The sequence below is a fragment of the Phyllobates terribilis genome, unplaced genomic scaffold (genome assembly GCF_046119375.1).
Source record: "Phyllobates terribilis strain yellow unplaced genomic scaffold, ASM4611937v1 Scaffold_9__5_contigs__length_417890890, whole genome shotgun sequence".
NCBI lineage: Eukaryota > Metazoa > Chordata > Amphibia > Anura > Dendrobatidae > Phyllobates > Phyllobates terribilis.
This window is the reverse complement of record NW_027362769.1, coordinates 301,955,413-301,979,634: the sequence shown is the minus strand read 5'-3', so window position 1 is coordinate 301,979,634 and position 24,222 is coordinate 301,955,413. Positions and strand designations below refer to the sequence as shown.

The 24,222-nt window shown below is 35.5% G+C and overlaps 22 non-coding genes across 22 annotated transcripts; all 22 read right to left on the bottom strand.

The window, feature by feature from the left end:
- Positions 1-99: 99 nt before the first annotated feature.
- Positions 100-173, bottom strand: TRNAT-UGU (transfer RNA threonine (anticodon UGU)). The gene has a single exon. It is a non-coding gene; the product is annotated as a tRNA-Thr (tRNA).
- Positions 174-553: 380 nt separating this feature from the next.
- TRNAT-UGU (transfer RNA threonine (anticodon UGU)) lies at positions 554-627 on the bottom strand. The gene has a single exon. It is a non-coding gene; the product is annotated as a tRNA-Thr (tRNA).
- Positions 628-2,363: 1,736 nt separating this feature from the next.
- TRNAT-UGU (transfer RNA threonine (anticodon UGU)) lies at positions 2,364-2,437 on the bottom strand. The gene has a single exon. It is a non-coding gene; the product is annotated as a tRNA-Thr (tRNA).
- An 833-nt stretch (positions 2,438-3,270) lies between these two features.
- TRNAT-UGU (transfer RNA threonine (anticodon UGU)) lies at positions 3,271-3,344 on the bottom strand. Its single transcript has one exon. It is a non-coding gene; the product is annotated as a tRNA-Thr (tRNA).
- Positions 3,345-4,629: 1,285 nt separating this feature from the next.
- TRNAT-UGU (transfer RNA threonine (anticodon UGU)) lies at positions 4,630-4,703 on the bottom strand. The gene has a single exon. It is a non-coding gene; the product is annotated as a tRNA-Thr (tRNA).
- A 1,737-nt stretch (positions 4,704-6,440) lies between these two features.
- TRNAT-UGU (transfer RNA threonine (anticodon UGU)) lies at positions 6,441-6,514 on the bottom strand. The gene has a single exon. It is a non-coding gene; the product is annotated as a tRNA-Thr (tRNA).
- A 379-nt stretch (positions 6,515-6,893) lies between these two features.
- Positions 6,894-6,967, bottom strand: TRNAT-UGU (transfer RNA threonine (anticodon UGU)). The gene has a single exon. It is a non-coding gene; the product is annotated as a tRNA-Thr (tRNA).
- A 1,285-nt stretch (positions 6,968-8,252) lies between these two features.
- Positions 8,253-8,326, bottom strand: TRNAT-UGU (transfer RNA threonine (anticodon UGU)). Its single transcript has one exon. It is a non-coding gene; the product is annotated as a tRNA-Thr (tRNA).
- A 1,286-nt stretch (positions 8,327-9,612) lies between these two features.
- TRNAT-UGU (transfer RNA threonine (anticodon UGU)) lies at positions 9,613-9,686 on the bottom strand. Its single transcript has one exon. It is a non-coding gene; the product is annotated as a tRNA-Thr (tRNA).
- A 380-nt stretch (positions 9,687-10,066) lies between these two features.
- TRNAT-UGU (transfer RNA threonine (anticodon UGU)) lies at positions 10,067-10,140 on the bottom strand. The gene has a single exon. It is a non-coding gene; the product is annotated as a tRNA-Thr (tRNA).
- A 376-nt stretch (positions 10,141-10,516) lies between these two features.
- Positions 10,517-10,590, bottom strand: TRNAT-UGU (transfer RNA threonine (anticodon UGU)). Its single transcript has one exon. It is a non-coding gene; the product is annotated as a tRNA-Thr (tRNA).
- An 830-nt stretch (positions 10,591-11,420) lies between these two features.
- Positions 11,421-11,494, bottom strand: TRNAT-UGU (transfer RNA threonine (anticodon UGU)). The gene has a single exon. It is a non-coding gene; the product is annotated as a tRNA-Thr (tRNA).
- A 378-nt stretch (positions 11,495-11,872) lies between these two features.
- Positions 11,873-11,946, bottom strand: TRNAT-UGU (transfer RNA threonine (anticodon UGU)). The gene has a single exon. It is a non-coding gene; the product is annotated as a tRNA-Thr (tRNA).
- Positions 11,947-12,778: 832 nt separating this feature from the next.
- TRNAT-UGU (transfer RNA threonine (anticodon UGU)) lies at positions 12,779-12,852 on the bottom strand. The gene has a single exon. It is a non-coding gene; the product is annotated as a tRNA-Thr (tRNA).
- A 1,286-nt stretch (positions 12,853-14,138) lies between these two features.
- On the bottom strand, positions 14,139-14,212 carry TRNAT-UGU (transfer RNA threonine (anticodon UGU)). The gene has a single exon. It is a non-coding gene; the product is annotated as a tRNA-Thr (tRNA).
- A 378-nt stretch (positions 14,213-14,590) lies between these two features.
- Positions 14,591-14,664, bottom strand: TRNAT-UGU (transfer RNA threonine (anticodon UGU)). The gene has a single exon. It is a non-coding gene; the product is annotated as a tRNA-Thr (tRNA).
- Positions 14,665-16,853: 2,189 nt separating this feature from the next.
- Positions 16,854-16,927, bottom strand: TRNAT-UGU (transfer RNA threonine (anticodon UGU)). Its single transcript has one exon. It is a non-coding gene; the product is annotated as a tRNA-Thr (tRNA).
- Positions 16,928-19,569: 2,642 nt separating this feature from the next.
- TRNAT-UGU (transfer RNA threonine (anticodon UGU)) lies at positions 19,570-19,643 on the bottom strand. The gene has a single exon. It is a non-coding gene; the product is annotated as a tRNA-Thr (tRNA).
- An 830-nt stretch (positions 19,644-20,473) lies between these two features.
- TRNAT-UGU (transfer RNA threonine (anticodon UGU)) lies at positions 20,474-20,547 on the bottom strand. Its single transcript has one exon. It is a non-coding gene; the product is annotated as a tRNA-Thr (tRNA).
- An 824-nt stretch (positions 20,548-21,371) lies between these two features.
- TRNAT-UGU (transfer RNA threonine (anticodon UGU)) lies at positions 21,372-21,445 on the bottom strand. The gene has a single exon. It is a non-coding gene; the product is annotated as a tRNA-Thr (tRNA).
- Positions 21,446-22,275: 830 nt separating this feature from the next.
- On the bottom strand, positions 22,276-22,349 carry TRNAT-UGU (transfer RNA threonine (anticodon UGU)). Its single transcript has one exon. It is a non-coding gene; the product is annotated as a tRNA-Thr (tRNA).
- Positions 22,350-23,180: 831 nt separating this feature from the next.
- Positions 23,181-23,254, bottom strand: TRNAT-UGU (transfer RNA threonine (anticodon UGU)). Its single transcript has one exon. It is a non-coding gene; the product is annotated as a tRNA-Thr (tRNA).
- Positions 23,255-24,222: the final 968 nt, after the last annotated feature.

Below are 24,222 nucleotides of genomic sequence, written 5' to 3'. Positions count from 1 at the left end.
GAGCAGATTCTTAATCCCACTATTGCACTATCGTAGAGATCGATGTTACACACAATTGAAGTGCACATTTTGAGGTTTAAAAGCTTCATTTGGAACAGATGGCACTGCTGAGATTTGAACTCAGGATCTCCTGTTTACAAGACAGGTGCTTTAACCAACTAAGCCACAGCACCACAAGCTGAAGATTAGGACAGGAAAGCCAGTGAGGATTTAATTACTAATTAAAAGTTTCAAGTGGTTAACTGAGCAAAACAACATTAAGCTTGAGTAGTATTCCATGCAAAGCATAATCATGGAATAAGATGTCGCTTTCAGTCTTGGCAATTGAGAAACCAAGTAATTTTTGAAGAGCATTATTTAAAAGGACAATGACAAATTTGTAGAATAGCAAAGAAAAAACACTGCTGTAACTTTTTTAAAGCTTTATCCCTTCTTTCTTCCTTTTTAGCACTTAGAGCAGATTCTTAATCCTACTATTGCACTATCGTAGAGATTGATGTTGTACACAATTAGAGTCCACATTTTGATATTTTAAAGCTTTATGTGGAACAGACAGCACAGCTGAGATTTGAACTCAGGATCTCCTGTTTACAAGACAGGCGCTTTAACCAACTAAGCCACAGCACCACAAACTAATGAAGTGGACAGGAAAGCCAGTGAGGATTTTATCACTAATTAAAAATTTCAAGTGGTTAACTGAGCAAAACAACATTAAGCTTGAGTATTATTCCATGCAAAGCATAATCATGGAATAAGATGTCGCTCTCAGTCTTGGCACTTGAGAAACCAAGTAATTTTTGAAGAGCATTATTTAAAAGGACAATGACAAATTTGTAGAATAGTTAAGAAAACACTACTGTAACTTTTTTAAAGCTTCGTCCCGTATTTCTTCCTTTTTAGCACTTAGAGCAGATTCTTAATCCCACTGTTGCACTATCGTAGAGATCGATGTTGTACACAATCAAATTCCACATTTTGATGTTTAAAAATTTTATTTGGAACAGACAGCACTACTGAGATTTGAACTCAGGATCTCTTGTTTACAAGACAGGCACTTTAACCAACTAAGCCACAGCACCACAAACTGATGAGAAAACACGAAAGCCAGTGAGGATTTTATCACTAATTAAAAATTTCAGGTGGTTAACTGAGCAAAACAACATTAAGCTTGAGTAGTATTCCATGCAAAGCATAATCATGGAATAAGATGTCGCTCTCAGTCTTGGCAATTGAGAAACCAAGTAATTTTTGAAGAGCATTATTTAAAAGGACAATGACAAATTTGTAGAATAGCAAAAAAAAAACACTGCTGTAACTTTTTTAAAGCTTCATCCCGTCTTTCTTCCTTTTTAGCTCTTAGAGCAGATTCTTAATCCCACTATTGCACTATCGTAGAGATCGATGTTGCACACAATTGAAGTGAACATTTTGAGGTTTGAAAGCTTTATTTGGAACAGACAGCACAGCTGAGATTTGAACTCAGGATCTTCTGTTTACAAGACAGGTGCTTTAACCAACTAAGTCACAGCACCACAAACTAATGAAGTGGACAGGAAAGCCAGTGAGGATTTTATCACTAATTAAAAATTTCAAGTGGTTAACTGAGCAAAACAACATTAAGCTTGAGTATTATTCCATGCAAAGCATAATCATGGAATAAGATGTCGCTCTCAGTCTTGGCACTTGAGAAACCAAGTAATTTTTGAAGAGCATTATTTAAAAGGACAATGACAAATTTGTAGAATAGTTAAGAAAACACTACTGTAACTTTTTTAAAGCTTCATCCCGTCTTTCTTCCTTTTTAGCACTTAGAGCAGATTCTTAATCCCACTATTGCACTATCGTAGAGATCGATGTTGTACACAATCAAATTCCACATTTTGATGTTTAAAAGCTTTATTTGGAACAGACAGCACTGCTGAGATTTGTACTCAGGATCTCATGTTTACAAGACAGGCACTTTAAACAACTAAGCCACAGCACCACAAACTGATGAGGAAGACAGGAAAGCCAGTGAGGATTTAATCACTAATTAAAAATTTCAAGTGGTTAACTGAGCTAAACAGCATTAAACTTGAGTATTATTCCATGCAAAACATAATCATGGAATAAGATGTCAATCTCAGTCTTGGAACTTGAGAAACCAAGTAATTTTTGAAGAGCATTATTTAAAAGGACAATGAGAAATTTGTAGAATAGTTAAAAAAATTTCTGCTGTAACTTTTTTAATGCTTCATCCCGTCTTTCTTCCTTTTTAGCACTTAGAGCAGATTCTTTATCCCACTATTGCACTATCGTAGAGATCGATGTTACACACAATTGAAGTGCACATTTTGAGGTTTAAAAGCTTCATTTGGAACAGATGGCACTGCTGAGATTTGAACTCAGGATCTCCTGTTTACAAGACAGGTGCTTTAACCAACTAAGCCACATCACCACAAGCTGAAGAGGAGGACAGGAAAGCCAGTGAGGATTTAATTACTAATTAAAAGTTTCAAGTGGTAAACTGAGCAAAACAACATTAAGCTTGAGTAGTATTCCATGCAAAGCATAATCATGGAATAAGATGTCGCTCTCAGTCTTGGCAATTGAGAAACCAAGTAATTTTTGAAGAGCATTATTTAAAAGGACAATGACAAATTTGTAGAATAGCAAAAAAAAAAACACTGCTGTAACTTTTTTAAAGCTTTATTCCTTCTTTCTTCCTTTTTAGCACTTAGAGCAGATTCTTAATCCTACTATTACACTATCGTAGAGATTGATGTTGTACACAATTAGAGTCCACATTTTGATATTTGAAAGCTTTATTTGGAACAGACAGCACAGCTGAGATTTGGACTCAGGATCTCCTGTTTACAAGACAGGCGCTTTAACCAACTAAGCCACAGCACCACAAACTAATGAAGTGGACAGGAAAGCCAGTGAGGATTTTATCACTAATTAAAAATTTCAAGTGGTTAACTGAGCAAAACAACATTAAGCTTGAGTATTATTCCATGCAAAGCATAATCATGGAATAAGATGTCGCTCTCAGTCTTGGCACTTGAGAAACCAAGTAATTTTTGAAGAGCATTATTTAAAAGGACAATGACAAATTTGTAGAATAGTTAAGAAAACACTACTGTAACTTTTTTACAGCTTCGTCCCGTCTTTCTTCCTTTTTAGCACTTAGAGCAGATTCTTAATCCCACTGTTGCACTATCGTAGAGATCGATGTTGTACACAATCAAATTCCACATTTTGATGTTTAAAAGCTTTATTTGGAACAGACAGCACTACTGAGATTTGAACTCAGGATCTCCTGTTTACAAGACAGGCACTTTAACCAACTAAGCCACAGCACCACAAACTGATGAGGAGGACAGGAAAGCCAGTGAGGATTTAATCACTAATTAAAAATTTCAAGTGGTTAACTCAGCAAAACAACATTAAGCTTGAGTAGTATTCCATGCAAAGCATAATCATGGAATAAGATGTCGATCTCAGTCTTGGCACTTGAGAAACCAAGTAATTTTTGAAGAGCATTATTTAAAAGGACAATGACAAATTTGTAGAATAGTTAAAAAAATTACTGCTGTAACTTTTTCAATGCTTCATCACGTCTTTCTTCCTTTTTAGCACTTAGAGCAGATTCTTAATCCCACTATTGCACGATCGTAGAGATCGATGTTGTACACAATCAAATTCCACATTTTGATGTTTAAAAGCTTTATTTGGAACAGACAGCACTGCTGAGATTTGTACTCAGGATCTCATGTTTACAAGACAGGCACTTTAACCAACTAAGCCACAGCACCACAAACTGATGGGGAAGACAGGAAAGCCAGTGAGGATTTAATCACTAATTAAAAATTTCAAGTGGTTAACTGAGCTAAACAGCATTAAGCTTGAGTATTATTCCATGCAAAACATAATCATGGAATAAGATGTCAATCTCAGTCTTGGAACTTGAGAAACCAAGTAATTTTTGAAGAGCATTATTTAAAAGGACAATGAGAAATTTGTAGAATAGTTAAAAAAATTACTGCTGTAACTTTTTTAATGCTTCATCCCGTCTTTCTTCCTTTTTAGCACTTAGAGCAGATTCTTTATCCCACTATTGCACTATCGTAGAGATTGATGTTGTACACAATTAGAGTCCACATTTTGATATTTTAAAGCTTTATGTGGAACAGACAGCACAGCTGAGATTTGGACTCAGGATCTCCTGTTTACAAGACAGGCGCTTTAACCAACTAAGCCACAGCACCACAAACTAATGAAGAGGACAGGAAAGCCAGTGAGGATTTTATCACTAATTAAAAATTTCAAGTGGTTAACTGAGCAAAACAACATGAAGCTTGAGTATTATTCCATGCAAAGCATAATCATGGAATAAGATGTCGCTCTCAGTCTTGGCACTTGAGAAACCAAGTAATTTTTGAAGAGCATTATTTAAAAGGACAATGAGAAATTTGTAGAATAGTTAAAAAAAATACTGCTGTAACTTTTTTAAAGCTTCATCCCGTCTTTCTTCCTTTTTAGCACTTAGAGCAGATTCTTTATCCCACTATTGCACTATCGTAGAGATCGATGTTACACACCATTGAAGTGCACATTTTGAGGTTTAAAAGCTTCATTTGGAACAGATGGCACTGCTGAGATTTGAACTCAGGATATCCTGTTTACAAGGCAGGTGCTTTAACCAACTAAGCCACAGCACCACAAGCTGAAGAAGAGGACAGGAAAGCCAGTGAGGATTTAATTACTAATTAAAAGTTTCAAGTGGTTAACTGAGCAAAACAACATTAAGCTTGAGTAGTATTCCATGCAAAGCATAATCCTGGAATAAGATGTCGCTCTCAGTCTTGGCAATTGAGAAACCAAGTAATATTTGAAGAGCATTATTTAAAAGGACAATGACAAATTTGTAGAATAGTTAAGAAAACACTACTGTAACTTTTTTACAGCTTCGTCCCGTCTTTCTTCCTTTTTAGCACTTAGAGCAGATTCTTAATCCCACTGTTGCACTATCGTAGAGATCGATGTTGTACACAATCAAATTCCACATTTTGATGTTTAAAAGCTTTATTTGGAACAGACAGCACTACTGAGATTTGTACTCAGGATCTCCTGTTTACAAGACAGGCACTTTAACCAACTAAGCCACAGCACCACAAACTGATGAAGAGGACAGGAAAGCCAGTGAGGATTTAATCACTAATTAAAAATTTCAAGTGGTTAACTCAGCAAAACAACATTAAGCTTGAGTAGTATTCCATGCAAAGCATAATCATGGAATAAGATGTCGATCTCAGTCTTGGCACTTGAGAAACCAAGTAATTTTTGAAGAGCATTATTTAAAAGGACAATGACAAATTTGTAGAATAGTTAAAAAAATTACTGCTGTAACTTTTTCAATGCTTCATCACGTCTTTCTTCCTTTTTAGCACTTAGAGCAGATTCTTAATCCCACTATTGCACGATCGTAGAGATCGATGTTGTACACAATCAAATTCCACATTTTGATGTTTAAAAGCTTTATTTGGAACAGACAGCACTGCTGAGATTTGTACTCAGGATCTCATGTTTACAAGACAGGCACTTTAACCAACTAAGCCACAGCACCACAAACTGATGAGGGAGACAGGAAAGCCAGTGAGGATTTAATCACTAATTAAAAATTTCAAGTGGTTAACTGAGCTAAACAGCATTAAGCTTGAGTATTATTCCATGCAAAACATAATCATGGAATAAGATGTCAATCTCAGTCTTGGAACTTGAGAAACCAAGTAATTTTTGAAGAGCATTATTTAAAAGGACAATGAGAAATTTGTAGAATAGTTAAAAAAATTACTGCTGTAACTTTTTTAAAGCTTCATCCCGTCTTTCTTCCTTTTTAGCACTTAGAGCAGATTCTTTATCCCACTATTGCACTATCGTAGAGATTGATGTTGTACACAATTAGAGTCCACATTTTGATATTTTAAAGCTTTATGTGGAACAGACAGCACAGCTGAGATTTGGACTGAGGATCTCCTGTTTACAAGACAGGCGCTTTAACCAACTAAGCCACAGCACCACAAAATAATGAAGAGGACAGGAAAGCCAGTGAGGATTTTATCACTAATTAAAAATTTCAAGTGGTTAACTGAGCAAAACAACATGAAGCTTGAGTATTATTCCATGCAAAGCATAATCATGGAATAAGATGTCGCTCTCAGTCTTGGCACTTGAGAAACCAAGTAATTTTTGAAGAGCATTATTTAAAAGGACAATGAGAAATTTGTAGAATAGTTAAAAAAAATACTGCTGTAACTTTTTTAAAGCTTCATCCTGTCTTTCTTCCTTTTTAGCACTTAGAGCAGATTCTTTATCCCACTATTGCACTATCGTAGAGATCGATGTTACACACCATTGAAGTGCACATTTTGAGGTTTAAAAGCTTCATTTGGAACAGATGGCACTGCTGAGATTTGAACTCAGGATATCCTGTTTACAAGGCAGGTGCTTTAACCAACTAAGCCACAGCACCACAAGCTGAAGAAGAGGACAGGAAAGCCAGTGAGGATTTAATTACTAATTAAAAGTTTCAAGTGGTTAACTGAGCAAAACAACATTAAGCTTGAGTAGTATTCCATGCAAAGCATAATCCTGGAATAAGATGTCGCTCTCAGTCTTGGCAATTGAGAAACCAAGTAATATTTGAAGAGCATTATTTAAAAGGACAATGACAAATTTGTAGAATAGCAAAAAAAAACACTGCTGTAACTTTTTTAAAGCTTTATCCCTTCTTTCTTCATTTTTAGCACTTAGAGCAGATTCTTAATCCTACTATTGCACTATCGTAGAGATTGATGTTGTACACAATTAGAGTCCACATTTTGATATTTTAAAGCTTTATTTGGAACAGACAGCACTGCTGAGATTTGAACTCAGGATCTCCTGTTTACAAAACAGGCACTTTAACCAACTAAGCCACAGCACCACAAACTAATGAGGAGGACAGGAAAGCCAGTGAGGATTTTATCACTAATTAAAAATTTCAGGTGGTTAACTGAGCAAAACAACATTAAGCTTGAGTAGTATTCCATGCAAAGCATAATCATGGAATAAGATGTCGCTCTCAGTCTTGGCAATTGAGAAACCAAGTAATTTTTGAAGAGCATTATTTAAAAGGACAATGACAAATTTGTAGAATAGCAAAAAAAAAACACTGCTGTAACTTTTTTAAAGCTTTATCCCTTCTTTCTTCCTTTTTAGCACTTAGAGCAGATTCTTAATCCTACTATTACACTATCGTAGAGATCGATGTTGTACACAATCAGAGTCCACATTTTGATATTTGAAAGCTTTATTTGGAACAGACAGCACAGCTGAGATTTGAACTCAGGATCTCCAGTTTACAAGACAGGCACTTTAACCAACTAAGCCACAGCACCACAAACTGATGAGGAGGACAGGAAAGCCAGTGAGGATTTAATCACTAATTAAAAATTTCAAGTGATTAACTCAGCAAAACAACATTAAGCTTGAGTAGTATTCCATGCAAAGCATAATCATGGAATAAGATGTCGATCTCAGTATTGGCACTTGAGAAACCAAGTAATTTTTGAAGATCATTATTTAAAAGGACAATGACAAATTTGTAGAATAGTTAAGAAAACACTGCTGTAACTTTTTTAAAGGTTCATCCCGTCTTTCTTCCTTTTTAGCACTTAGAGCAGATTCTTAATCCCACTATTGCACTATCGTAGAGATCGATGATGTACACAATCAAATTCCACATTTTGATGTTTAAAAGCTTTATTTGGAACAGACAGCACTGCTGAGATTTGTACTCAGGATCTCATGTTTACAAGACATGCACTTTAACCAACTAAGCCACAGCACCACAAACTGATGAGGAAGACAGGAAAGCCAGTGAGGATTTAATCACTAATTAAAAATTTCAAGTGGTTAACTGAGCTAAACAGCATTAAACTTGAGTATTATTCCATGCAAAACATAATCATGGAATAAGATGTCAATCTCAGTCTTGGAACTTGAGAAACCAAGTAATTTTTGAAGAGCATTATTTAAAATGACAATGAGAAATTTGTAGAATAGTTAAAAAAATTTCTGCTGTAACTTTTTTAATGCTTCATCCCATCTTTCTTCCTTTTTAGCACTTAGAGCAGATTCTTTATCCCACTATTGCACTATCGTAGAGATCGATGTTACACACAATTGAATTGCACATTTTGAGGTTTAAAAGCTTCATTTGGAACAGATGGCACTGCTGAGATTTGAACTCAGAATCTCCTGTTTACAAGACAGGTGCTTTAACCAACTAAGCCACAGCACCACAAGCTGAAGAGGAGGACAGGAAAGCCAGTGAGGATTTAATTACTAATTAAAAGTTTCAAGTGGTAAACTGAGCAAAACAACATTAAGCTTGAGTAGTATTCCATGCAAAGCATAATCATGGAATAAGATGTCGCTCTCAGACTTGGCAATTGAGAAACCAAGTAATTTTTGAAGAGCATTATTTAAAAGGACAATGACAAATTTGTAGAATAGCAAAAAAAAAACACTGCTGTAACTTTTTTAAAGCTTTATTCCTTCTTTCTTCCTTTTTAGCACTTAGAGCAGATTCTTAATCCTACTATTACACTATCGTAGAGATTGATGTTGTACACAATTAGAGTCCACATTTTGATATTTGAAAGCTTTATTTGGAACAGACAGCACAGCTGAGATTTGGACTCAGGATCTCCTGTTTACAAGACAGGCGCTTTAACCAACTAAGCCACAGCACCACAAACTAATGAAGTGGACAGGAAAGCCAGTGAGGATTTTATCACTAATTAAAAATTTCAAGTGGTTAACTGAGCAAAACAACATTAAGCTTGAGTATTATTCCATGCAAAGCATAATCATGGAATAAGATGTCGCTCTCAGTCTTGGCACTTGAGAAACCAAGTAATTTTTGAAGAGCATTATTTAAAAGGACAATGACAAATTTGTAGAATAGTTAAAAAAATTACTGCTGTAACTTTTTCAATGCTTCATCCCGTCTTTCTTCCTTTTTAGCACTTAGAGCAGATTCTTAATCCCACTATTGCACGATCGTAGAGATCGATGTTGTACACAATCAAATTCCACATTTTGATGTTTAAAAGCTTTATTTGGAACAGACAGCACTGCTGAGATTTGTACTCAGGATCTCATGTTTACAAGACAGGCACTTTAACCAACTAAGCCACAGCACCACAAACTGATGAGGAAGACAGGAAAGCCAGTGAGGATTTAATCACTAATTAAAAATTTCAAGTGGTTAACTGAGCTAAACAGCATTAAGCTTGAGTATTATTCCATGCAAAACATAATCATGGAATAAGATGTCAATCTCAGTCTTGGATCTTGAGAAACCAAGTAATTTTTGAAGAGCATTATTTAAAAGGACAATGAGAAATTTGTAGAATAGTTAAAAAAATTACTGCTGTAACTTTTTTAATGCTTCATCCCGTCTTTCTTCCTTTTTAGCACTTAGAGCAGATTCTTTATCCCACTATTGCACTATCGTAGAGATCGATGTTACACACAATTGAAGTGCACATTTTGAGGTTTAAAAGCTTCATTTGGAACAGATGGCACTGCTGAGATTTGAACTCAGGATCTCCTGTTTACAAGACAGGTGCTTTAACCAACTAAGCCACAGCACCACAAGCTGAAGAGGAGGACAGGAAAGCCAGTGAGGATTTAATTACTAATTAAAAGTTTCAAGTGGTTAACTGAGCAAAACAACATTAAGCTTGAGTAGTATTCCATGCAAAGCATAATCATGGAATAAGATGTCGCTCTCAGTCTTGGCAATTGAGAAACCAAGTAATTTTTGAAGAGCATTATTTAAAAGGACAATGACAAATTTGTAGAATAGCAAAAAAAAAACACTGCTGTAACTTTTTTAAAGCTTTATCCCTTCTTTCTTCCTTTTTAGCACTTAGAGCAGATTCTTAATCCTACTATTGCACTATCGTAGAGATTGATGTTGTACACAATTAGAGTCCACATTTTGATATTTTAAAGCTTTATGTGGAACAGACAGCACAGCTGAGATTTGAACTCAGGATCTCCTGTTTACAAGACAGGCGCTTTAACCAACTAAGCCACAGCACCACAAACTAATGAAGTGGACAGGAAAGCCAGTGAGGATTTTATCACTAATTAAAAGTTTCAAGTGGTAAACTGAGCAAAACAACATTAAGCTTGAGTAGTATTCCATGCAAAGCATAATCATGGAATAAGATGTCGCTCTCAGTCTTGGCAATTGAGAAACCAAGTAATTTTTGAAGAGCATTATTTAAAAGGACAAGGACAAATTTGTAGAATAGCAAAAAAAAACCACTGCTGTAACTTTTTTAAAGCTTTATCCCTTCTTTCTTTTTAGCACTTAGAGCAGATTCTTAATCCTACTATTGCACTATCGTAGAGATTGATGTTGTGCACAATTAGAGTCCACATTTTGATATTTTAAAGCTTTATGTGGAACAGACAGCACAGCTGAGATTTGAACTCAGGATCTCCTGTTTACAAGACAGGCGCTTTAACCAACTAAGCCACAGCACCATAAACTAATGAAGTGGACAGGAAGCCAGTGAGGATTTTATCACTAATTAAAAATTTCAAGTGGTTAACTGAGCAAAACAACATTAAGCTTGAGTATTATTCCATGCAAAGCATAATCATGGAATAAGATGTCGCTCTCAGTCTTGGCACTTGAGAAACCAAGTAATTTTTGAAGAGCATTATTTAAAAGGACAATGACAAATTTGTAGAATAGTTAAGAAAACACTACTGTAACTTTTTTAAAGCTTCGTCCCGTCTTTCTTCCTTTTTAGCACTTAGAGCAGATTCTTAATCCCACTGTTGCACTATCGTAGAAATCGATGTTGTACACAATCAAATTCCACATTTTGATGTTTAAAAGCTTTATTTGGAACAGACAGCACTGCTGAGATTGGAATTCAGGATCTCCTGTTTACAAGACAGGCACTTTAACCAACTAAGCCACAGCACCACAAACTGATGAGAAAGACATGAAAGCCAGTGAGGATTTTATCACTAATTAAAAATTTCAGGTGGTTAACTGAGCAAAACAACAATAAGCTTGAGTAGTATTCCATGCAAAGCATAATCATGGAATAAGATGTCGCTCTCAGTCTTGGCACTTGAGAAACCAAGTAATTTTTGAAGAGCATTATTTAAAAGGACAATGAGAAATTTGAAGAATAGTTAAAAAAAATACTGCTGTAACTTTTTTAAAGATTCATCCCGTCTTTCTTCCTTTTTAGCACTTAGAGCTGATTCTTTATCCCACTATTGCACTATCGTAGAGATCGATGTTACACACAATTGAAGTGCACATTTTGAGGTTTAAAAGCTTTATTTGGAACAGATGGCACTGCTGAGATTTGAACTCAGGATCTCCTGTTTACAAGACAGGCACTTTAACCAACTAAGCCACAGCACCACAAACTGATGAGGAGGACAGGAAAGCCAGTGAGGATTTAATCACTAATTAAAAATTTCAGGTGGTTAACTGAGCAAAACAACATTAAGCTTGAGTAGTATTCCATGCAAAGCATAATCATGGAATAAGATGTCGCTCTCAGTCTTTGCACTTGAGAAACCAAGTAATTTTTGAAGAGCATTATTTAAAAGGACAATGACAAATTTGTAGAATGGTTAAGAAAACACTGCTGTAACTTTTTTAAAGCTTCATCCCGTCTTTCTTCCTTTTTAGCACTTACAGCAGATTCTTAATCCCACTATTGCACTATCGTAGAGATCGATGTTACACACAATTGAAGTGCACATTTTGAGGTTTAAAAGCTTTATTTGGAACAGATGGCACTGCTGAGATTTGAACTCAGGATCTCCTGTTTACAAGACAGGCACTTTAACCAACTAAGCCACAGCACCACAAGCTGAAGAGGAGGACAGGAAAGCCAGTGAGGATTTAATTACTAATTAAAAGTTTCAAGTGGTTAACTGAGCAAAACAACATTAAGCTTGTGTAGTATTCCATGCAAAGCATAATCATGGAATAAGATGTCGCTCTCAGTCTTGGCACTTGAGAAACCAAGTAATTTTTGAAGAGCATTATTTAAAAGGACAATGAAAAATTTGTAGAATAGCAAAAAAAAAACACTGCTGTAACTTTTTTAAAGCTTTATTCCTTCTTTCTTCCTTTTTAGCACTTAGAACAGATTCTTAATCCTACGATTGCACTATCGAGGAGATTGATGTTGTACACAATTAGAGTCCACATTTTGATATTTTAAAGCTTTATTTGGAACAGACAGCACAGCTGAGATTTGAACTCAGGATATCCTGTTTACAAGACAGGCGCTTTAACCAACTAAGTCACAGCACCACAAACTAATGAAGTGGACAGGAAAGCCAGTGAGGATTTTATCACTAATTAAAAATTTCACGTGGTTAACTGAGCAAAACAACATTAAGCTTGAGTATTATTCCATGCAAAGCATAATCATGGAATAAGATGTCGCTCTCAGTCTTGGCACTTGAGAAACCAAGTAATTTTTGAAGAGCATTATTTAAAAGGACAATGACAAATTTGTAGAATAGTTAAGAAAACACTGCTGTAACTTTTTTAAAGGTTCATCCCGTCTTTCTTCCTTTTTAGCACTTAGAGCAGATTCTTAATCCCACTATTGCACTATTGTAGAGATCGATGTTGTACACAATCAAATTCCACATTTTGATGTTTTAAAGCTTTGTTTGGAACAGACAGCACTGCTGAGATTTGAACTCAGGATCTCATGTTTACAAGACAGGCACTTTAACCAACTAAGCCACAGCACCACAAACTGATGAGGAAGACAGGAAAGCCAGTGAGGATTTAATCACTAATTAAAAATTTCAAGTGGTTAACTGAGCAAAACAGCATTAAGCTTGAGTATTATTCCATGCAAAACATAATCATGGAATAAGATGTCAATCTCAGTCTTGGAACTTGAGAAACCAAGTAATTTTTGAAGAGCATTATTTAAAAGGACAATGAGAAATTTGTAGAATAGTTAAAAAAAAAAACTGCTGTAACTTTTTTAATGCTTCATCCCGTCTTTCTTCCTTTTTAGCACTTAGAGCAGATTCTTTATTCCACTATTGCACTATCGTAGAGATCGATGTTACACACAATTGAAGTGCACATTTTGAGGTTTAAAAGCTTCATTTGGAACAGTTGGCAATGCTGAGATTTGAACACAGGATCTCCTGTTTACAAGACAGGTGCTTTAACCAACTAAGCCACAGCACCACAAGCTGAAGAGGAGGACAGGAAAGCCAGTGAGGATTTAATTACTAATTAAAAGTTTCAAGTGGTTAACTGAGCAAAACAACACTAAGCTTGTGTAGTATTCCATGCAAAGCATAATCATGGAATAAGATGTCGCTCTCAGTCTTGGCACTTGAGAAACCAAGTAATTTTTGAAGAGCATTATTTAAAAGGACAATGAAAAATTTGTAGAATAGCAAAAAAAAAACACTGCTGTAACTTTTTTAAAGCTTTATTCCTTCTTTCTTCCTTTTTAGCACTTAGAACAGATTCTTAATCCTACTATTGCACTATCGAGGAGATTGATGTTGTACACAATTAGAGTCCACATTTTGACATTTTAAAGCTTTATTTGGAACAGACAGCACAGCTGAGATTTGAACTCAGGAAATCCTGTTTACAAGACAGGCGCTTTAACCAACTAAGTCACAGCACCACAAACTAATGAAGTGGACAGGAAAGCCAGTGAGGATTTTATCACTAATTAAAAATTTCACGTGGTTAACTGAGCAAAACAACATTAAGCTTGAGTATTATTCCATGCAAAGCATAATCATGGAATAAGATGTCGCTCTCAGTCTTGGCACTTGAGAAACCAAGTAATTTTTGAAGAGCATTATTTAAAAGGACAATGACAAATTTGTAGAATAGTTAAGAAAACACTGCTGTAACTTTTTTAAAGGTTCATCCCGTCTTTCTTCCTTTTTAGCACTTAGAGCAGATTCTTAATCCCACTATTGCACTATTGTAGAGATCGATGTTGTACACAATCAAATTCCACATTTTGATGTTTTAAAGCTTTGTTTGGAACAGACAGCACTGCTGAGATTTGAACTCAGGATCTCATGTTTACAAGACAGGCACTTTAACCAACTAAGCCACAGCACCACAAACTGATGAGGAAGACAGGAAAGCCAGTGAGGATTTAATCACTAATTAAAAATTTCAAGTGGTTAACTGAGCAAAACAGCATTAAGCTTGAGTATTATTCCATGCAAAACATAATCATGGAATAAGATGTCGCTCTCAGTCTTGGCACTTGAGAAACCAAGTATTTTTTGAAGAGCATTATTTAAAAGGACAATGAGAAATTTGTAGAATAGTTAAAAAAAATACTGCTGTAACTTTTTTAAAGCTTCATCCCGTCTTTCTTCCTTTTTAGCACTTAGAGCAGATTCTTAATCCCACTATTGCACTATCGTAGAGATCGATGTTGCACACAATTGAAATCATATTTTGAGGTTTAAAAGCTTTATTTGGAACAGATGGCACTACTGAGATTTGAACTCAGGAACTCCTGTTTACAAGACAGGCGCTTTAACCAACTAAGCCACAGCACCACAAGCTGAAGAGAAGGACAGGAAAGCCAGTGAGGATTTAATTACTAATTAAAAGTTTCAAGTGGTTAACTGAGCAAAACAACATTAAGCTTGAGTAGTATTCCATGCAAAGCATAATCATGGAATAAGATGTCGATCTCAGTCTTGGCAATTGAGAAACCAAGTAATTTTTGAAGAGCATTATTTAAAAGGACAATGAGAAATTTGTAGAATAGTTAAAAAAAATACTGCTGTAACTTTTTTAAAGCTTCATCCCGTCTTTCTTCCTTTTTAGCACTTAGAGCAGATTCTTAATCCCACTATTGCACTATCGTAGAGATCGATGTTGTACACAATCAAATTCCACATTTTGATGTTTAAAAGCTTTATTTGGAACAGACAGCACTGCTGAGATTAGAACTCAGGATCTCCTGTTTACAAGACAAGCACTTTAACTAGCTAAGTCACAGCACCACAAACTGATGAGGAAGACAGGAAAGCCAGTGAGGATTTTATCACTAATTAAAAATTTCAAGTGGTTAACTGAGCAAAACAACATTAAGCTTGAGTAGTATTCCATGCAAAGCATAATCATGGAATAAGATGTCGCTCTCAGTCTTGGCACTTGAGAATCCAAGTAATTTTTGAAGAGCATTATTTAAAAGGACAGTGAGAAATTTGTAGAATAGTTACGAAAACACTACTGTAACTTTTTTAAAGCTTCATCCCGTCTTGCTTCCTTTTTAGCACTTAGAGCAGATTCTTAATCCCACTGTTGCACTATCGTAGAGATCGATGTTGTACACAATCAAATTCTACATTTTGATGTTTAAAAGCTTTATTTGGAACAGACAGCACTACTGAAATTTGAACTCAGGATCTCCTGTTTACAAGACAGGCACTTTAACCAACTAAGCCACAGCACCACAAACTGATGAGGAGGACAGGAAAGCCAGTGAGGATTTAATCACTAATTAAAAATTTCAAGTGGTTAACTGAGCAAAACAACATTAAGCTTGAGTATTATTCCATGCAAAGCATAATCATGGAATAAGATGTCGCTCTCAGTCTTGGCACTTGAGAAACCAAGTATTTTTTGAAGAGCATTATTTAAAAGGACAATGAGAAATTTGTAGAATAGTTAAAAAAAATACTGCTGTAACTTTTTTAAAGCTTCATCCCGTCTTTCTTCCTTTTTAGCACTTAGAGCAGATTCTTAATCCCACTATTGCACTATCGTAGAGATCGATGTTGCACACAATTGAAGTGCATATTTTGAGGTTTAAAATCTTTATTTGGAACAGATGGCACTACTGAGAATTGAACTCAGGTTCTCCTGTTTACAAGACAGGTGCTTTAACCAACTAACTCACAGCACCACAAACTGATGAGGAAGACAGGAAAGCCAGTGAGGATTTTATCACTAATTAAAAATTTCAAGTGGTTAACTGAGCAAAACAACATTAAGCTTGAGTAGTATTCCATGCAAAGCATAATCATGGAATAAGATGTCGCTCTCAGTCTTGGCACTTGAGAATCCAAGTAATTTTTGAAGAGCATTATTTAAAAGGACAGTGATAAATTTGTAGAATAGATAAAAAAAATACTGCTTAACTTTTTTAAAGCTTCATCCCGTCTTTCTTCCTTTTTAGCACTTAGAGCAGATTCTTAATCCCACTACTGCACTATCGTAGAGATCGATGTTGTACACAATCAAATTCCACATTTTGATGTTTAAAAGCTTTATTTGGAACAGACTGCACTACTGAGATTAGAACTCAGGATCTCCTGTTTACAAGACTGGCACTTTAACCAACTAAGCCACAGCACCACAAACTGATGAGGAGGACAGGAAAGCCAGTGAGGATTTTATCACTAATTAAAAATTTCAAGTGGTTAACTGAGCAAAACAACATTAAGCTTGAGTATTATTCCATGCAAAGCATAATCATGGAATAAGATGTCGCTCTCAGTCTTGGCACTTGAGAAACCAAGTAATTTTTGAAGAGCATTATTTAAAAGGACAATGAGAAATTTGTAGAATAGTTAAAAAAATTACTGCTGTAACTTTTTTAAAGCTTCATCCCGTCTTTCTTCCTTTTTAGCACTTAGAGCAGATTCTTAATCCCACTACTGCACTTTCATAGAGTTCGATGTTGTACACAATCAAATTCCACATTTTGATGTTTAAAAGCTTTATTTGGAACAGACAGCACTGCTGAGATTTGAACTCAGGATCTCCTGTTTACAAGACAGGCACTTTAACCAACTAAGCCACAGCACCACAAACTGATGAGGAGGACAGGAAAGCCAGTGAGGATTTTATCACTAATTAAAAATTTCAAGTGCTTAACTGAGCAAAACAACATTAATCTTGAGTAGTATTCCATGCAAAGCATAATCATGGAATAAGATGTCGCTCTCAGTCTTGGCACTTGAGAAACCAAGTAATTTTTGAAGTGCATTATTTAAAAGGACAATGACAAATTTGTAGAATAGTTAAGAAAACACTACTGTAACTTTTTTAAAGCTTCATCCCGTCTTTCTTCCTTTTTAGCACTTAGAGCAGAATCTTAATTCCACTATTGCACTATCGTAGAGATCGATGTTGTACACAATCAAATTCCACATTTTGAGGTATAAAAGCTTTATTTGGAACAGACAGTACGGCTGAGATTTGAACTCAGGATCTCCTGCTTACAAGACGGGCACTTTAACCAACTAAGCCACAGCACCACAAACTGATGAGGAAGACAGGAAAGCCAGTGAGGATTTAATCACTAATTAAAAATTTCAAGTGGTTAACTGAGCAAAACAGCATTAAGCTTGAGTATTATTCCATGCAAAACATAATCATGGAATAAGATGTCAATCTCAGTCTTGGAACTTGAGAAACCAAGTAATTTTTGAAGAGCATTATTTAAAAGGACAGTGAGAAATTTGTAGAATAGCTAAAAAAAATAATCCTGTAACTTTTTTAAAGCTTCATCCCGTCTTTCTTCCTTTTTAGCACTTAGAGCAGATTCTTAATCCCACTATTGCACTATCGTAGAGATCGATGTTGTACACAATCAAATTCCACATTTTGATGTTTAAAAGCTTTATTTGGAACAGACAGCACGGCTGAGATTTGAATTCAGGGTCTCCTGTTTACAATACAGGCACTTTGACCAACTAAGCCACAGCACCACAAACTGATGAAGAGGACAGGAAAGCCAGTGAGGATTTAATCACTAATTAAAAATTTCAAGTGGTTAACTGAGCAAAACAACATTAAGATTGAGTATTATTCCATGCAAAGCATAATCATGGAATAAGATGTCGCTCTCAGTCTTGGCACTTGAGAAACCAAGTAATTTTTAAAGAGCATTATTTAAAAGAACAATGAGAAATTTGTAGAATAGTTAAAAAAAATACTGCTGTAACTTTTTTAAAGCTTCATCCCGTCTTTCTTCCTTTTTAGCACTTAGAACAGATTCTTAATCCCACTATTGCACTATCGTAGAGATCGATGTTGTACACAATCAAATTCCACATTTTGATGTTTAAAAGCTTTATTTGGAACAGACTGCACTACTGAGATTAGAACTCAGGATCTCCTGTTTACAAGACTTTCACTTTAACCAGCTAAGTCACAGCACCACAAACTGATCAGGAAGACAGGAAAGCCAGTGAGGATTTTATCACTAATTAAAAATTTCAAGTGGATAACTGAGCAAAACAACATTAAGCTTGAGTAGTATTCCATGCAAAGCATAATCATGGAATAAGATGTCGCTCTCAGTCTTGGCACTTGAGAAACCAAGTAATTTTTGAAGAGCATTATTTAAAAGGACAATGACAAATTTGTAGAATAGTTAAGAAAACACTACTGTAACTTTTTTAAAGCTTCATCCCGTCTTTCTTCCTTTTTAGCACTTAGAGCAGATTCTTAATCCCACTATTGCACTATTGTAGAGATCGATGCTGTACACAATCAAATTCCACATTTTGATGTTTAGAAGCTTTATTTGGAACAGACTGCACTACTGAGATTAGAACTCAGGATCTCCTGTTTACAAGACTGGCACTTTAACCAACTAAGCCACAGCACCACAAACTGATGAGGAGGACAAGAAAGCCAGTGAGGATTTTATCACTAATTAAAAATTTCAAGTGGTTAACTTAGCAAAACAACATTAATCTTGAGTAGTATTCCATGCAAAGCATAATCATGGAATAAGATGTCGCTCTCAGTCTTGGCACTTGAGAAACCAAGTAATTTTTGAAGAGCATTATTTAAAAGGACAATGAGAAATTTGTAGAATAGTTAAAAAAAATACTGCTGTAACTTTTTTAAAGCTTCATCCCGTCTTTCTTCCTTTTTAGCACTTAGAGCAGATTCTTAATCCCAATATTGCACTATCGTAGAGATCGATGTTGTACACAATCAAATTCCACATTTTGATGTTTAAAAGCTTTATTTGGAACAGACAGCACTGCTGAGATTTGAACTCAGGATCTCCTGTTTACAATTCAGGCACTTTAACCAACTAAGCCACAGCACCACAAACTTATGAGGAGGATAGGAAAGCCAGTGAGGATTTAATCACTAATTAAAAATTTCAAGTGGTTAACTGAGCAAAACAACATTAAGCTTGAGTATTATTCCATGCAAAGCATAATCATGGAATAAGATGTCGCTCTCAGTCTTGGCACTTGAGAAACCAAGTAATTTTTGAAGAGCATTATTTAAAAGGACAATGAGAAATTTGTAGAATAGTTAAAAAAAATACTGCTGTAACTTTTTTAAAGCTTCATCCCGTCTTTCTTCCTTTTTAGCACTTAGAGCAGATTCTTCATCCCACTATTGCACTATCGTAGAGATCGATGTTGCATACAATTGAAGTGCACATTTTGAGGTTTAAAAGCTTTATTTGGAACAGATGGCACTGCTGAGATTTGAACCCAGGATCTCCTGTTTACAAGACAGGCACTTTAACCAACTAAGCCACAGCACCACAAGCTGAAGAGGAGGACAGGAAAGCCAGTGAGGATTTTATCACTAATTAAAAATTTCAAGTTGTTAACTGAGCAAAACAACATTAAGCTTGAGTAGTATTCCATGCAAAGCATAATCATGGAATAAGATGTTGCTCTCAGTCTTGGCACTTAAGAAACCAAGTAATTTTTGAAGAGCATTATTTAAAAGGACAATGACAAATTTGTAGAATAGTTAAGAAAACACTACTGTAACTTTTTTAAAGCTTCGTCCCGTCTTTCTTCCTTTTTAGCACTTAGAGCAGATTCTTAATCCCACTATTGCACTATCGTAGAGATCGATGTTGTACACAATCAAATTCCATATTTTGATGTTTAAAAGCTTTATTTGGAACAGACAGCACGGCTGAGATTTGAACTCAGGGTCTCCTGTTTACAACTCAGGCACTTTAACCAACTAAGCCACAGCACCACAAACTGATGAGGAGGACAGGAAAGCCAGTGAGGATTTAATCACTAATTAAAAATTTCAAGTGGTTAACTGAGCAAAACAACATTAAGCTTGAGTATTATTCCATGCAAAGCATAATCATGGAATAAGATGTCGCTCTCAGTCTTGGCACTTGAGAAACCAAGTAATTTTTGAAGAGCATTATTTAAAAGGACAATGACAAATTTGTAGAATAGTTAAGAAAACACTACTGTAACTTTTTTAAAGCTTCATCCAGTCTTTCTTCCTTTTTAGCACTTAGAGCAGATTCTTAATCCCACTATTACACTATCGCAGAGATCGATGTTGTACACAATCAAATTCCACATTTTGATGTTTAAAAGCTTTATTTGGAACAGACAGCACTGCTGAGATTTGAACTCAGGATCTCCTGTTTACAAGACAGGCACTTTAACCAACTAAGCCACAGCACCACAAACTGATGAGGAGAATAGGGAAGCCGATGAGGATTTAATCACTAATTAAAAATTTCAAGTGGTTAACTGAGCAAAACAACATTAAGCTTGAGTATTATTCCATGCAAAGCATAATCATGGAATAAGATGTCGCTCTCAGTCTTGGCACTTGAGAAACCAAGTAATTTTTGAAGAGCATTATTTAAAAGGACAATGAGAAATTTGTAGAATAGTTAAAAAAAATACTGCTGTAACTTTTTTAAAGCTTCATCCCGTCTTTCTTCCTTTTTAGCACTTAGAGCAGATTCTTAATCCCACTATTGTAGAGATCGATGTTGTACACAATCAAATTCCACATTTTGATGTTTAAAAGCTTTATTTGGAACAGACAGCATGGCTGAGATTTGAACTTAGGGTCTCCTGTTTACAAGTCAGGCACTTTAACCAACTAAGCCACAGCACCAGAAACTGATGAGGAGGACAGGAAAGCCAGTGAGGATTTAATCACTAATTAAAAATTTCAAGTGGTTAACTGAGCAAAACAACATTAAGCTTGAGTATTATTCCATGCAAAGCATAATAATGGAATAAGATGTCGCTCTCAGTCTTGGCACTTGAGAAACCAATTAATTTTTGAAGAGCATTATTTAAAAGGACAATGAGAAATTTGTAGAATAGTTAAAAAAAATACTGCTGTAACTTTTTTAAAGCTTCATCCCGTCTTTCTTCCTTTTTAGCACTTACAGCAGATTCTTAACCCCACTATTACACTATCGTAGAGATCGATGTTGCACACAACTGAAGTGCACATTTTGAGGTTTACAAGCTTTATTTGGAACTGATGGCACTGCTGAGATTTGAACTCAGGATCTCCTGTTTACAAGACAGGCACTTTAACCAACTAAGCCACAGCACCACAAGCTGAAGAGGAGGACAGGAAAGCCATTGAGGATTTTATCACTAATTAAAAATTTCAAGTGGTTAACTGAGCAAAACAACATTAAGCTTGAGTAGTATTCCATGCAAAGCATAATCATGGAATAAGATGTCACTCTCAGTCTTGGCACTTGAGAAACCAAGTAATTTTTGAAGAGCATTATTTAAAAGGACAATGACAAATTTGTAGAATAGTTAAGAAAACACTACTGTAACTTTTTTAAAGCTTCGTCCCGTCTTTCTTCCTTTTTAGCACTTAGAGCAGAATCTTAATCCCACTGTTGCACTATCATAGAGATCGATGTTGTGCACAATCAAATTCCACATTTTGATGTTTAAAAGCTTTATTTGGAACAGACAGCACTACTGAGATTTGAACTCAGGATCTCCTGTTTACAAGACAGGCACCTTAACCAACTAAGCCACAGCACCACAAACTGATGAGGAAGACAGGAAAGCCAGTGAGGATTTAATCACTAATTAAAAATTTCAAGTGGTTAACTGAGCAAAACAACATTAAGCTTGAGTATTATTCCATGCAAAGCATAATAATGGAATAAGATGTCGCTCTCAGTCTTGGCACTTGAGAAACCAAGTATTTTTGAAGAGCATTATTTAAAAGGACAATGAGAAATTTGTAGAATAGTTAAAAAAAATACTGCTGTAACTTTTTTAAAGCTTCATCCCGTCTTTCTTCCTTTTTAGCACTTAGAGCAGATTCTTAATCCCACTATTGCACTATCGTAGAGATCGATGTTGCACACAATTGAAGTGCATATTTTGAGGTTTAAAATCTTTATTTGGAACAGATGGCACTACTGAGAATTGAACTCAGGTTCTCCTGTTTACAAGACAGGTGCTTTAACCAACTAAGTCACAGCACCACAAACTGATGAGGAAGACAGGAAAGCCAGTGAGGATTTTATCACTAATTAAAAATTTCAAGTGGTTAACTGAGCAAAACAACATTAAGCTTGAGTAGTATTCCATGCAAAGCATAATCATGGAATAAGATGTCGCTCTCAGTCTTGGCACTTGAGAATCCAAGTAATTTTTGAAGAGCATTATTTAAAAGGACAGTGATAAATTTGTAGAATAGATAAAAAAAATACTGCTTAACTTTTTTAAAGCTTCATCCCGTCTTTCTTCCTTTTTAGCACTTAGAGCAGATTCTTAATCCCACTACTGCACTATCGTAGAGATCGATGTTGTACACAATCAAATTCCACATTTTGATGTTTAAAAGCTTTATTTGGAACAGACTGCACTACTGAGATTAGAACTCAGGATCTCCTGTTTACAAGACTGGCACTTTAACCAACTAAGCCACAGCACCACAAACTGATGAGGAGGACAGGAAAGCCAGTGAGGATTTTATCACTAATTAAAAATTTCAAGTGGTTAACTGAGCAAAACAACATTAAGCTTGAGTATTATTCCATGCAAAGCATAATCATGGAATAAGATGTCGCTCTCAGTCTTGGCACTTGAGAAACCAAGTAATTTTTGAAGAGCATTATTTAAAAGGACAATGAGAAATTTGTAGAATAGTTAAAAAAATTACTGCTGTAACTTTTTTAAAGCTTCATCCCGTCTTTCTTCCTTTTTAGCACTTAGAGCAGATTCTTAATCCCACTACTGCACTTTCATAGAGTTCGATGTTGTACACAATCAAATTCCACATTTTGATGTTTAAAAGCTTTATTTGGAACAGACAGCACTGCTGAGATTTGAACTCAGGATCTCCTGTTTACAAGACAGGCACTTTAACCAACTAAGCCACAGCACCACAAACTGATGAGGAGGACAGGAAAGCCAGTGAGGATTTTATCACTAATTAAAAATTTCAAGTGCTTAACTGAGCAAAACAACATTAATCTTGAGTAGTATTCCATGCAAAGCATAATCATGGAATAAGATGTCGCTCTCAGTCTTGGCACTTGAGAAACCAAGTAATTTTTGAAGTGCATTATTTAAAAGGACAATGACAAATTTGTAGAATAGTTAAGAAAACACTACTGTAACTTTTTTAAAGCTTAATCCCGTCTTTCTTCCTTTTTAGCACTTAGAGCAGAATCTTAATTCCACTATTGCACTATCGTAGAGATCGATGTTGTACACAATCAAATTCCACATTTTGAGGTATAAAAGCTTTATTTGGAACAGACAGTACGGCTGAGATTTGAACTCAGGATCTCCTGCTTACAAGACGGGCACTTTAACCAACTAAGCCACAGCACCACAAACTGATGAGGAAGACAGGAAAGCCAGTGAGGATTTAATCACTAATTAAAAATTTCAAGTGGTTAACTGAGCAAAACAGCATTAAGCTTGAGTATTATTCCATGCAAAACATAATCATGGAATAAGATGTCAATCTCAGTCTTGGAACTTGAGAAACCAAGTAATTTTTGAAGAGCATTATTTAAAAGGACAGTGAGAAATTTGTAGAATAGCTAAAAAAAATAATCCTGTAACTTTTTTAAAGCTTCATCCCGTCTTTCTTCCTTTTTAGCACTTAGAGCAGATTCTTAATCCCACTATTGCACTATCGTAGAGATCGATGTTGTACACAATCAAATTCCACATTTTGATGTTTAAAAGCTTTATTTGGAACAGACAGCACGGCTGAGATTTGAATTCAGGGTCTCCTGTTTACAATACAGGCACTTTGACCAACTAAGCCACAGCACCACAAACTGATGAAGAGGACAGGAAAGCCAGTGAGGATTTAATCACTAATTAAAAATTTCAAGT